The 12,926-nt window shown below is 35.6% G+C and overlaps 2 non-coding genes across 2 annotated transcripts; both read left to right on the top strand.

Annotated features, from left to right (window-relative positions):
• The first annotated feature begins 807 nt into the window (after positions 1 to 807).
• Positions 808 to 880, top strand: Trnar-ucu (transfer RNA arginine (anticodon UCU)). Its single transcript has one exon. It is a non-coding gene; the product is annotated as a tRNA-Arg (tRNA).
• Positions 881 to 2,477: 1,597 nt separating this feature from the next.
• Trnar-ucu (transfer RNA arginine (anticodon UCU)) lies at positions 2,478 to 2,550 on the top strand. Its single transcript has one exon. It is a non-coding gene; the product is annotated as a tRNA-Arg (tRNA).
• Positions 2,551 to 12,926: the final 10,376 nt, after the last annotated feature.

The raw sequence follows: 12,926 nt of genomic DNA, 5'->3' as shown, positions 1-12,926 counted from the left end.
GGTCAGCTAACAAAGTAGCACAATTCATTCCAACAGACTGTTGGAAGACCTGATCACCAAAGACCACGAAGATATTGTCAATGAGGAACTCTAGTATATTTTTATTTCAACTTCAGAGTACTTTTTCGTGGAATCAAAGTGGTGTTTAACAAAGTAATATTTTAGATGACTGATCACTACACTAGGTTTGAATATTTCCGTTTCCCCATATGTCGTCAAACTGTTGCCACCAACCGCTAATAGAAAGTAGTTCCGGCTTTTTCCCCCCGTTGGATACGATATTTGAATAATTTTTCAACCAATGAAAAAGCGTATAACATGTAAAATTAAATGATGTTTTGGTTCATATATATTATGTTCTGTGTATGCGCAATAAGGTTTCGAGACATTTTTATGGAATAGAGTTCATATTCATATCAAAAGATTTTAGTTTTGTTATCAGATATTAATCTTTCAAAGATGCTCATTTACTTTATATTCATTTTGTTTTTAAAAATATGTCGTCATACTCTGGTTCGACCTACTATCATTAGATTTGATATCGTCAGTCTGTTACCACCAAGCCATAGTTACTCTAGCTCAACATTACCCATATCCACAATTTTAACAATAAATGAATGGAAAACTACATTCGGAACAAGCATTTTATTGTTAAGTTTTAATATTTAGATTAACCGAACATACAAACAGGTTAATGGCGAGGGCAACAGGATATAAGATCAGTATATTTTAATAAAAATCAATATAGTCATTGACGTTTGAAATCTAAAATTGTTTGATGAAACCTTGCAAAATTATGATGTAAGTGTCCGCGTAGCGCAGTGGATAGCGCGCTGGACTTCTAATCCAGAGGTCGTGGGTTCGAATCCCACCGTGGATGATTTTGTTTCAGTACTATTCAACTGATGACTTATGTGTTCGTGGTGAGTAATTGTGAACGTTTAAACTAACAAGATGAAGTAGGACTCTTTTAGTGCCAAAAATCCTCCGAAACCACGATGTACATTTTTCACGTGCATCATTAGCTGCAGAATTGTAGCACTCTGAGAAAAAAATTGGGACAGATCAAAGATCTACAAATCCACCCTTTTTAAAAAGAACCCTTCGATTTACGGCGCACAAACAGCTGCGCACGATTCATGTGTTGCTGTCTCATAAATTTAATATAAAAAACCCTCACATACTCTCCTACAAAAATTGTGTCCAAACATACCTTCAAATAATCATTCTGAAATATAGTTCATTTTCATATCACTTCCTTTTCCGCTAATATAGAGTGGCTTCATGAAAAAAATTAATTTTGTTATCTTTCAAAGATGCTCATTTCCTGTATATTCATTTTTTTTTTTCAAATATGTCCTCATACTCTGGTTCGACCTACAATCACCGATAAATCTGATAAATTTGAAACTTTGTACAATGCTTCATTGTCATTTGTAGATGTGGATATTGTCGGGACAGGAGGATCCAATAGATTTCCCATACGTTACAGTGTATCTAGGAGGGGTGGAGGATGTTAAAATATATTACGAATGTTTCTCCTCCTATATGGCTTGTCCGATATATTTGAAACTGTGTACAATGCTTCAATGCTATTTGCAGATGTGCATATTGTAGGGACTGGAGGAGCCAATTGTTATCCTTAAAGTTATAGTGGATCTGAGGGGTGGAGGGTGTAAAATAATTTGTGAACACTTCTCCTATATGGCTTATTGGAGTTCATAATATCTATGTTCCTGCTCATGCTTTCACCCACCTTTACAAGTCAAGGGTTATTGAATCGTTACCTTGCACTAACACTTGACATCAGTTACCATTTAAAGCATAGGTTCAAGACGGAGCATGTGATTGGTGGTGCGGCCGGTAGCGTGGAGACAATCAGAAAACGGTTTGTATAATCGATTGTAAACGAAACTAAACACGCATAGCGACGGCAACATGGTGCAGAATTTGTGGCCAGTTACCTGTAGACTTGGTCAATTGATTTTCCGAAATTCGTTTTCTTTGAAGAAACAATTAGACGAAGTTTTGATGTTTTTTGCACTTATCTTTCCGTCAATAGACGCCATTTTTAACTTTCTGATTATGATCTTGACAAAACTTGCATCTGAAACAAGGAATATCATTGGCTGATTTAATTTCAGCATATTCAGTCATCCGCTGTCCCAAACCCATGTTTTGAATGGTGACTGATGTCAAGGATTAGTGCAAAGTAACGAATCAATAGCCCTTGACCTGTTGACTTGTGAGGAAGGCTTTGTCCTCCATACCATGTAGTACATTAAAGGGAGGTTTCATTTGGAGCACTTCAAATTTGGGGATTCGGAGAGACATTTTTTTTTTCCATTAAAACAATCTCGAGTTTAATGACAACTACATGTAGTATCTTTACTCATTGTCATTGATATGTAGACAAGAACTTTTTTTAAGGTGGTCACACATTGTGGGATGAAACCTTGCATAATTTTGTCGTATGTGTCCGCGTTGCGCAGTGGATAGCGCGCTGGACTTCTAATCCAGAGGTCGTGGGTTCGAATCCCACCGTGGATGATTTTGCAAAAACCACGAAGTTCATTCGTCATTTCCATCATAACCTTCCCGCCCTTCTGATAATGATGCTGCTTTCCTTTGGAAAAAAATCTGAATGATTGATTAACGTCTCCACTTATATGGAGGCGTCACCATTGCCGGTGAAGAGCTGTAAAAGTTAGTTCTATGCTCGGTTCTTACAGCTTTTGAGCATAAGGGGGGGGGGGGGGCTTTATAGTGTCACACTTGCTGTGAAACGGGACCTCGTTTTTTACGGTTTCATCTGTAGGGCCACCCCCATTTAGTCGACTTTCACGAGAAGGAAGAAGTACTGAGGACCTATTCTAACCCGGATCGATATTTTGGTTTATATTTGTTCTACGCATTCGCAATACTGTTTTAAGAAATTCCTATGAAATATAGTTCATTTTCAATATTTTTATTTTACGCTAATATAGAATAGCTGCATTAAAAAGATTAATTTTGTTATAATGATATTAATCTTTCAAAGATATTCATTTACTGTACATTCGTCAACAAAAATAGAAAACGCAAATATTCCTATCTAGTGATCAGTCATTCAAAAAATTACTTTGTTAAACGCCACTCTGATTCCACGCACAAGTACTCTAAAATTGAAATAAAAAATATGCTGGATCAGGTCTTCTACATGTAACAGTCTGTTGGAATCCTCAGTGGCACAAATTGTGCTCCTTTGTTAGTTGACCTGTTTTTGTAATCCTATGAAGCAGAATTTATTCAAAAACATCTACATGAGAAGAAAAAATTTCTTGCTGTGGCCTTCACTGCGACATTCAGGTATATCAACGACGTTTTATCTATTAACTATAATAACTTTCATTCATATGTCGATTCGATATATCCCAGTGAACTCGAAATAAAGGAGTTAGAGACAACAGTGTCGTCTACTTCTGCTTCATATTTAAATTTTTTGTTGAAAGTAGATATGAACGGCAAACTAACAACTCAACTTTATGACAAATGGGATGATTTCAGCTTCTCCATCGCCAACTTCCCATATTTACGTAGCAATATTCCATTATCACCTGCATCTAATGTTTATATCTCTTAACTGATTCGATACGCAAGAGTTTGTTCTGCGTATGGTCAGTTTATAAATCGAAGCAGGCTAATGAGAAACAAGTTGATGGTGCAGGGATTTCCACACTCTAGTTTGAAGTCAGCTTTTCCCAAAGTCTATGGTCGTTATAACGATCTAGTTTGCCAATACAGCCTATCATTGGGTCAAATGCTGTCTGACGTGTATCATACCGATTGTTAGGCCGTTCTTGGCATATTGATTTTGACTACGGAAAACTCCGTTTACCTGATCAAGATATAGGGCTCACGGAGAGTGTGACCGATCGACAGCGGATGCTTTCTCCTCCTATGCACCTGATCCCACCTCTGGTATATCCAGGGTTCCATATTTACCCATATCTGTAATTTGTATTGCTTGTAGGAGTTTTGAGATTGATCACTGTTCGTTATCTTCACCTTTCATTTAGTGTATATTTTAATATGTCGTCATATCATTACTTTGGTTCGACCTACAATCACGGATTTGATATCATCAGTCTATTACCACCAAGTCATAGTAATTCTAGCTAAACATTACCCATATCCACAATTTTAACATAAATGAATGGAAAACTACATTCGGAACAAGCAAACTTTTATTGTTATTCAGTTTTGATATTTAGATTAACTGAACATACAAATAGATAAATAGCAAGTGCAACATAATATAAGATCAGTATATTTAAAAACAAATTAATATCGTCATTGATGTTTGAAATCTAAAGTTGTGTGAGGAAACCTTGCAAAATTATGATGTAAGTGTCACGTAGCGCAGTGGATGGTGCGATGGACTTCTAATCCAGAGGTCGTGGGTTCGAATCCCACCGGGGATGATTTTGTTTCATTACTGTGAAACTGATGACAATTGTACACGTGGTAAATAAAACAATAGTAAAAATGTTAAAAGTTTTTATTTTATGCCAACAATCCTCCGAAGCCACGATGTACCTTTGTCATGTGCAACGTAACCTCCCTTTCCTTCATAATTATGCTGCTTTCCATTGAAAACGATGTTTTGGTTCATATTTGTTCTTCTACGCATGTGCAATAAAGTTTCGAGAAATTCTTATGAAATATAGTTCATTTTCATATCATTTTATTTTCCGCTAATATAGAGTGCTTTTATGAAAAAGATTAATTTGTCACAAGATATAAAAATTTGTAGAAATATACTGAAGATATGATTTATCATTATGTCATAGATAACAACATTGAAAATGGCAAAATTTGAATTTTCATCTCATTAATTTAGAACAGAACAGTTGTTATTATTCAATTACGAATTAGTTGTATGTTCCTAGAAATAAAGCGAATCTTTCATCAGCTTGTCACCTGTAGAATGAGGTCAATAGAGATGTTCCGCCAGTTAGAATATCTTATCAAGAGATATCATATACAGTACTATCAGTCTGCTGTATTTCAATTGCTATGGTGTACATCAATTGCTGATCTACATGTGCAAGACCATACTCAAACTTAGCTCTTTTTTTGCTAAATATGTCATCTTCGCTAAATAAAAGGTTTATTATTATTGATATTAATATTACTCATAGTTTCCTGTTGATGTATTCAGTTAAATAAAAATAATTAAAGAAATAAATTTCATTTTGGAAAACACATGAGGGTGTGGACTACAACGCCTCGTGCTGGAACATTACTTTTCAAGATGCGCGTTAGTTTTAAAATGAAAGTTATTTCTTATATATAAAGTTAGATTCTACTTTCATTCCAGCTGTTAAAATGACGTACTATATGTATATATTTACCCAGTTCTGTATTCATACGAGCATTATTATGGTTTATAACTTCAGCGTGACCATGAGAAAATGTTTTTCATTATACGATTTGTAAAGGAAAACATTCGAGATATATATATATATATATATATATATATATATATAAAATAAAATATGACAACACTTTGTAAAACGTACACACTTTCATTTTCAAAAATACCTTCAGACGTTTAATGAAATGAAATGAAAGCGCTTACGTTGTACAACGTGTTGTCATTATTTTATCTAATTTTTTACCTATTGATCACCGGAGAATGAGGTGATTCTTCACATTTGGATATATTTTGGATATATATATATATATAAAGCTTTATTAAACGTCTTCGTGTATCTTTTTTTTTTATTTTTTACCTATATATATATATATATATATATATATATATATATATATATATGGACAAGATTACACAAATGATTTAAGAAAAGTAGCAGCATACCGAGGTCAAGAAGATAAAACATTCCAAAATATATTGATAAGGTTAGAGATATGGTAATTAAATTTCCCATGAAATTGGCCAGATTACTATCAGCAAAAACGACAGTAATAATCAGATGTTAGAATACACTGATCTTTAAACTAATACAATGATTGAATACGTGGTTTCTCTAACATCTGTCTCTTTGTCATATCTAAGATTGGACTTTCATGGATGGAGAAATAAATTCACTGGTGTAGGAACAGCATAATACTGGAGAATACCGTAAAACAACGTTGATCAATCTCTACATGAAAGAGAACGCCACCCTTATACGAGTATCCTATATATTCATTTTAAACCAGCTCAGGTTGTACACTTTTCTCCTGACATGACTAATTAAAATGGAAACGTCATCTTGAAAAAATTTTGTAACAACAAAAAATACACTTTTTTCCATTTTTCAGTGTCAACGCAGCAAGCACCTCTAGATTAACATGATATAATGTATAAATGGATCTTGAAAACACTCTTTCGAATGGCATAAGTTATGAAAATAGGTGAAAATGGGACACAAATGAACACAATGAAAGTTCGGGGGGAAAAACCTAGAATTTTCACGGTTTTTTTTTTGCATTATTTTGAATCGTCAGAATGGCTGTTTGCAACAACCCAATTCGCCAATACTCATAGAAAACTCATACATGTATATAGACTTGAGATCTCATTCTATCATGAACTAGTCATGGGTAATAAAAAGTGTAACCATGGCACAAAATGTCCAATATCAAAATTAATGCTTATTTCATCCTTTTCCATAACGTTGCACAATTTAGATAAATTATCATGATCAATGCTAGTCTGCTGAAACCTCGGTTATTATAACAACGGAACATTTATATAAACAGTAAGAACATTTTTCCTTTCTATTTAGCCGTGCAAATTCACTTCTTGCAGAACCTCGAAATATCAATAGCCAGTGATTTTCAAAGTCCAAACACCCGGGTAATCTTGAAATGATTTTGGGGAGAAGGTCAATGCAAGTGTTACCATAGAAACAGTTCAACCAAAATGAAATCGATAAACAAATTAAACAGTGAGGAGTTTTGAAATATTATTCAGTTTACTGATCAATTTACGAATATGCATGTACTTAACTTGCAACATGTACCTGCTAGATTTTTATTCTGAGAAGCAAATTTGACAATGAGACACTGTCCACTGGGCTTAAATTGACTTGTGTTAGAAATTTAGATTTCTTTACGACTTTATCCATCATAGATATCGTAAAAAAGATTACGGTACTGAACCCAAAGGCTTTATACCCAGGAGAGCCATGGCAAACACCAGTCGTCATAGGCCATTGGTTGTATGACGTCACAATCATTTATCGATTTTTCAACATCGTTAACGATTTTTATACTCCCGTCGAACATGGGACGTATTATGGTATGGCGTCGTCCGTCTGTCTGGACTTTGTGGGCAGAATACATACCGAACCGTAAGCTCCAGAATTTTACAACTTGGTACAATTGATCACCATGATGAGAGGGAGATGCCTATTATTTTCCAAGATCAGAAGTCAAAGGTCAAGGTCGTAGTATTACTTAGAAAAACCTTGTAGGCAGGATACAAACCGAACCGTAAGCTCCAGAATACTACAAGTTGGTGCATCTGATCACCATGATGAGAGGAAGATGCTTATTATTTTTCAAGGTCAAGGTCACAGTATCACTTAGTGGGAAAACCTTATAGACAGTATACAAACCGAACTGTTTGGGTTAGGACCGTCAAACTTTGTACACATACACTTTCTGCCAAGTGGAGGATGCCTATGGTTTCTTAAGGTCAATGTCGTTGTAGCAGGATACAGACCAATTCGTTGGAGGCAAAGAGGATCAAACTTGGTACACATATCTTATGCCAAGTGAAAATAATTCATAGAGAGTACATGATTTGTCTTGTTTTAACGATGCAAAGAAAGTATGTCACACCCTGAGGATTGCTGATATTACCTGAAGCCAAATTTTGCAAATCACGGTGTAAGAAAAACTCCCGTTTACCTGATCAAGATACAAGGCTCACGGCGGATGTGACCGGTCGACAGGGGTTGCTCACTCCTCCTAGGCACCTGATCCCACCTCTGGTGTGTCCAGGTGTCCGTGTTTGTCCAACTATCTATTTTGTATGCTTATAGGAGTTATGAGATTGATCACTGTTATCTTCATCTTTCATATAGAGATTGTCTACTTTAGTCTAATCATTGCTTATCATAAGCGAAGAATGTGTCGGGTGTGTGCATTAATTTCTGAGTCGTGTATTTTGTATTCGATGTAAAAGCACGTCCTTCCCCGGGGTATTGATTTTCGTACATATAGAATTTTTGAAAGAGATAATATTTTTGATTTACAAAAATCCCTGATGAATGCATCGCTGATTTAGTGTCATTATGATTTTATACGTTATTAAGATTTCTTACATTTTTGCTTATCAGTTTATACATTCCGGGTTAGAATAGGTCCTCAATACCCCTTGCTTGTCGTAAGAGGTGACTAAATGAGGCAGTCCTTCAGTTGAGACCAGTCCCGTGGGGATCTGGGTTAGAATAGGTCCTCAGTACCCTTTGCTTGTCGGAAGAGGCGACTAAATGGAGCGGTCCTTCGGATGAGACCGCAAAAAACCGAGGTCCCGTGTCACAGCAGGTGTGACACGATAAAGATCCCTCCCTGCTCAATGGCCGTAAACGCCGAGCATAGGCCTAAATTTGCAGCCCTTCACCGGCAGTGGTGACGTCTTCATATGAGTGAAATATTCTCGAGAGGGACGTTAAACAATATTCAATCAATCAAGCAATTAGTCAAGACCGCAGACACCAAGGCCCCGTGTCACGATAAAGATCCCTCCCCGCTCAAAGGCCGTAAGCGCCTAGCATAGGCCTAAATGTTAACGTTAAACAATATACAATCATTCATATACTTAACTTAAATTATCAGTCCCGTGACGCCTGAGAAAACCTATAGTATTACTTTTAACACATGATTACAATATTGTCCACACACAACATGTTACTACTGTTCACTTTTCACTGCTCCTCACGCCATTTACACCGACGACCCTTAAAGCCCTCCACATGGATTGCCAAGCAAATCCTAGGCATCTCACCTCTGCTGGAAGGCACTACATTCTCTAACCCTGGTACTTGCTCTATTTCCGCACGAAGGCGATATTCTCTTTTAGCCTTCTATTCACTGCTCCTCTGGGTTGTTGCTAGTCCTCCGCACCAAACCTGTCCAGACCCACGTTGTATATCGTCGTCATGCCTCGATCCTTTCCTGCCAATGCATGATTGTTTTGAGAATGATACCTATATTATATCATTACCAGGGGTGTTCCAATAATGATGTCACTTGCATTGCTTCTCATATACTACAAATGCTTTGATTATTTTAACTCGGTCTGCTCTTTAAAATCCTCTCCATCAGTCTAAATGCACCGTTTCAGCCGGTAAATCCATTTTCGAAAGCACAGCCCCGTTCATACTCTCAATGGGGATACTATTTAGATACCAATAAACTGCAGATCCAAGGACATTTCTTCCATTCTGTCTCTTTCCAGATAGATGATATTTGGTTTGAGAAACACAAAATAGTGACAGGATGGTGGGGTGGTGAATACAGAGGGCTGTAATCCTCTCCGACTCCAAACATTCGGTCACTATGCGTGTCTTGTGAGTGGGTGCATTATTAGGCAGAAGTCAGAGATACCATTTTCAGGAGCCGAATTGTGTAGTAGCTCCTTAATTTTCTCAAAACAACGTTTTTGAAAAATTTAGTTTTCTGTGATTTTTCTTGACTGCTCAATTTCCGCGAGAGAATGTACAGATGACGTTTGTGGAGCATTCCTCGTAATGCACTCGCTCGCAAGACATGTATTGTGACCGAAGTTCTGGAAAATCCTCTACAAGGCCGCAAACAAGGTCACTCAATATCGTCGTTGTTAGGTTTTTCCTCTGTGCAGAAGTTATGTTTGTTCTAATACGTAATAATAAGATTGATTGTATATCGAGCGGGACTCTCCAGAATATTTCACTCATATGAAGACGTCATCATTGCCGGTGAAGGGTTGCAGGATTTTGACCTTTGCTAGACGCTTACGGCCTTTGATCAGGGAGGGAGGGAGGGGGGGGGGGGGTCTTTATCGTGCCACACCTGTTGTGAAACGGGAACTCGGTTTTGTGCGGTCTCATCTGAAGGACCGTCCCATTTACTCGCCTCTTGCGACAAGCAAGGGGTACTGAGGACCTATTCTAACTCGGATCTCCACGGGATCTTAATAGTAAGGATCAGAAATGATAATGCAGAGAGAGGAGACTGCGGGGTGGCGATGCTTCCCTAATTTCAGGTGGCTTACTGGAGTTATGAGATGACATTTCATGGGAATTAGAATATTTTCCAAATGTTTAAGATTATTGTTTATGTAAGTGTTTTGGCTGGAATGAATTTGTAAACGTCGAATAAGTTTTTGTTTAATTTGGAGATTTAGTCATTGGTAATGGTTTGTTTGCATTAATTCTGACCCAGCCAATTAATTTTTATCTTTGGTTTATTACGTCATTTGTTTGTTAATATAATAAATGATATACACACTGACATTGTCTTGAGGATTAATTGGATGGTATTTTTGTTTTAAATATTCAACAACAGCAAACGAGCTGCGGATTGCCAGTGGTTTTATGGGAATTTTAATCCAAAAATTCTTGGAGATAAATAAATAATTACAAAACAAATCAAATTTGTTCACTACACAACGATCACGTGGTAGATTAAGTGAACATCGTTTAATCATTTGATATTTGTCTTACCAAACACAGGTACAAGCTTTATTTATAAAGATCGGAAATGACAAAGAGATGTGCACTTTATAAATCGGTGAGTTCTGTATGAGAAAGGGGAAAATATGGCGAACCCTTTTTCGTGTGAGGATTGGTGAAATATTTGAACTATTTTTCAAAACTACGAAAGAAATCAAACTGAAATGGTTGCAAGTATTGCATACCACAACGTTACAATCGTTTTACTAATTTTGCAGTACATGTCTTCCATGAAAATAGAATAGAAACAATTGCTCATCTATTTTTTAAATGCTATACTATGTGAAAGAATTGTAATGTAACACCCAAGAATGAATTTTAAACCAATATGATATAATAATTTTTTATACATTCTTTGGTAAATTTAACTACAAATGCATAAGGTTACGAAAAAATACGAATTGCTAGCGCCCTCAGGCGATAACATATTCGTTAGTGTTTTTGTAGTCTGGAACATCTCGATGTTTGTGTATACGCTGACTCCCCACAAACTTTGTGGGCGTATACACAAACGTCGGGTAATCCAGACTAGTGTTTTTGCAGCTAATGCGCATGCTTTGGTGACATACATGTAGTGCGGCATTCTGGGAGATATAGACAACAGCGAATTTTATATTGCATACATCAGTAATACAAATGTGTTAAAAACAAGAACTTACAGGTAGTTATCTGATTTTTATTTTGTGGGTTATAAGCTAAATTTATAGCTAGTACGGGGGTTCCATGCAGTGATATTACCACAAGTAGCTTAAAAATATCTCTATTCGTTTTACACGAATAATTTTATTCATTTTACACGTTGACATCATTGATAAAGCTGATACATGGACTTGTATTGTTTTAAATACAAAATTGATATTACATTTATTTTCTTCCTTAAAAAAATGTTCACTTACTCTACAACTGATTTCACAAAAAAAATAGCGTAGGGTGTTGAAATACAAGAAGTTTACTTTGCCAAGCCTGAGTTTAGTTATATTGTGATGTTCACTTGAATATTGTATCAAATTTAGCAGTATATTTTTTTTTTATTGAAACGTCCCAATCAGTAAAGATGGGGGAAAGTCACTAAGCGGGTATAATATACAATTTAATAAGGATCGATTTTTGTCAGGAAAAAAGGGGTAGTGAACACCCCTCCCCATATACAGACCTGGTTTTCTTCCGCTTTTTAGCGGAATTCCGCTCTTTAATTTTGTGAAATCCGCTTATAAATTTGTATTCCGCTTTTTTAAAATAGATATACATAACCGTTTTTGTCCGGTGAATCTATTTTAGATCTAACGTGCTAATAGTACATGTACATTCTTACTTTGAAATGAAGAATATTTATAAATTATACAATTAATAACTAATATGATGTAGACTACATTTATTTGGATTGCAATATACTCTATCCCGACTCCGTAAACTATGATGAAAGGCGAAGATAACGAACAGTGATCAATCTCATAACATTTAATATTTTATCTTTCCATCATATATTGTAATGCAAAACAACCGATAAAATCCCCAAACATTCTTGCAGAAAGTAAAGGGTTTTTAAAAAAAATAAAATCTATGAATTGTACTCGTAAGTAATCAAAATTACTATGGTAGAAATTATAATTGTAATTAAACATTTCTTATAATCTTTATAAGCATAGTAGATGATAAATATGGCACTACCACTCTAATCTTTCTTTAAAAGATAAGTTTGTATTATGTTTAAGGTGAATCAATACATACGAGTACATGCTTGTGAATAAAAAACAATTTCAAAATTAAATGAAAATAATTTAGGGGTTGTAATTTATGTGAACTAAACATTTATATCAGATGTTCATGCATGAAGAACCAAACACCTTTCCACGACAATTTTAATTATCTCCCTTCTCTTTACAAAATAATTACCATTAATTATTAATTCGTTTGAACACACGGTTAAATCAATACTAGTGCTACGTATAAAGTGCATGCCTAATTTGGTTTTTCACGTACTTTTTGTTACTAGTGATACTATGATTTTTTTTTTCAAATTAAAGTTTGCTATCGTAAAACCGCATTTGCCATTGTACGGTGTCTTTAAATGTAATCCACTTATAGTAAATAAAGTGTTCAAATCCATTGACATAGTTTTCTGGTTTATTGAAACATTACACATTTTCAGACATAGTAGTGGGGTATTTAGGAATGTTATAATGACAAAACGGAAGAGGGCTGCCACCATCCAGC

Source organism: Ostrea edulis, chromosome 9 (genome assembly GCF_947568905.1).
Source record: "Ostrea edulis chromosome 9, xbOstEdul1.1, whole genome shotgun sequence".
Taxonomy (NCBI): domain Eukaryota; kingdom Metazoa; phylum Mollusca; class Bivalvia; order Ostreida; family Ostreidae; genus Ostrea; species Ostrea edulis.
This window is presented reverse-complemented; position numbering and strand designations above follow the sequence as displayed.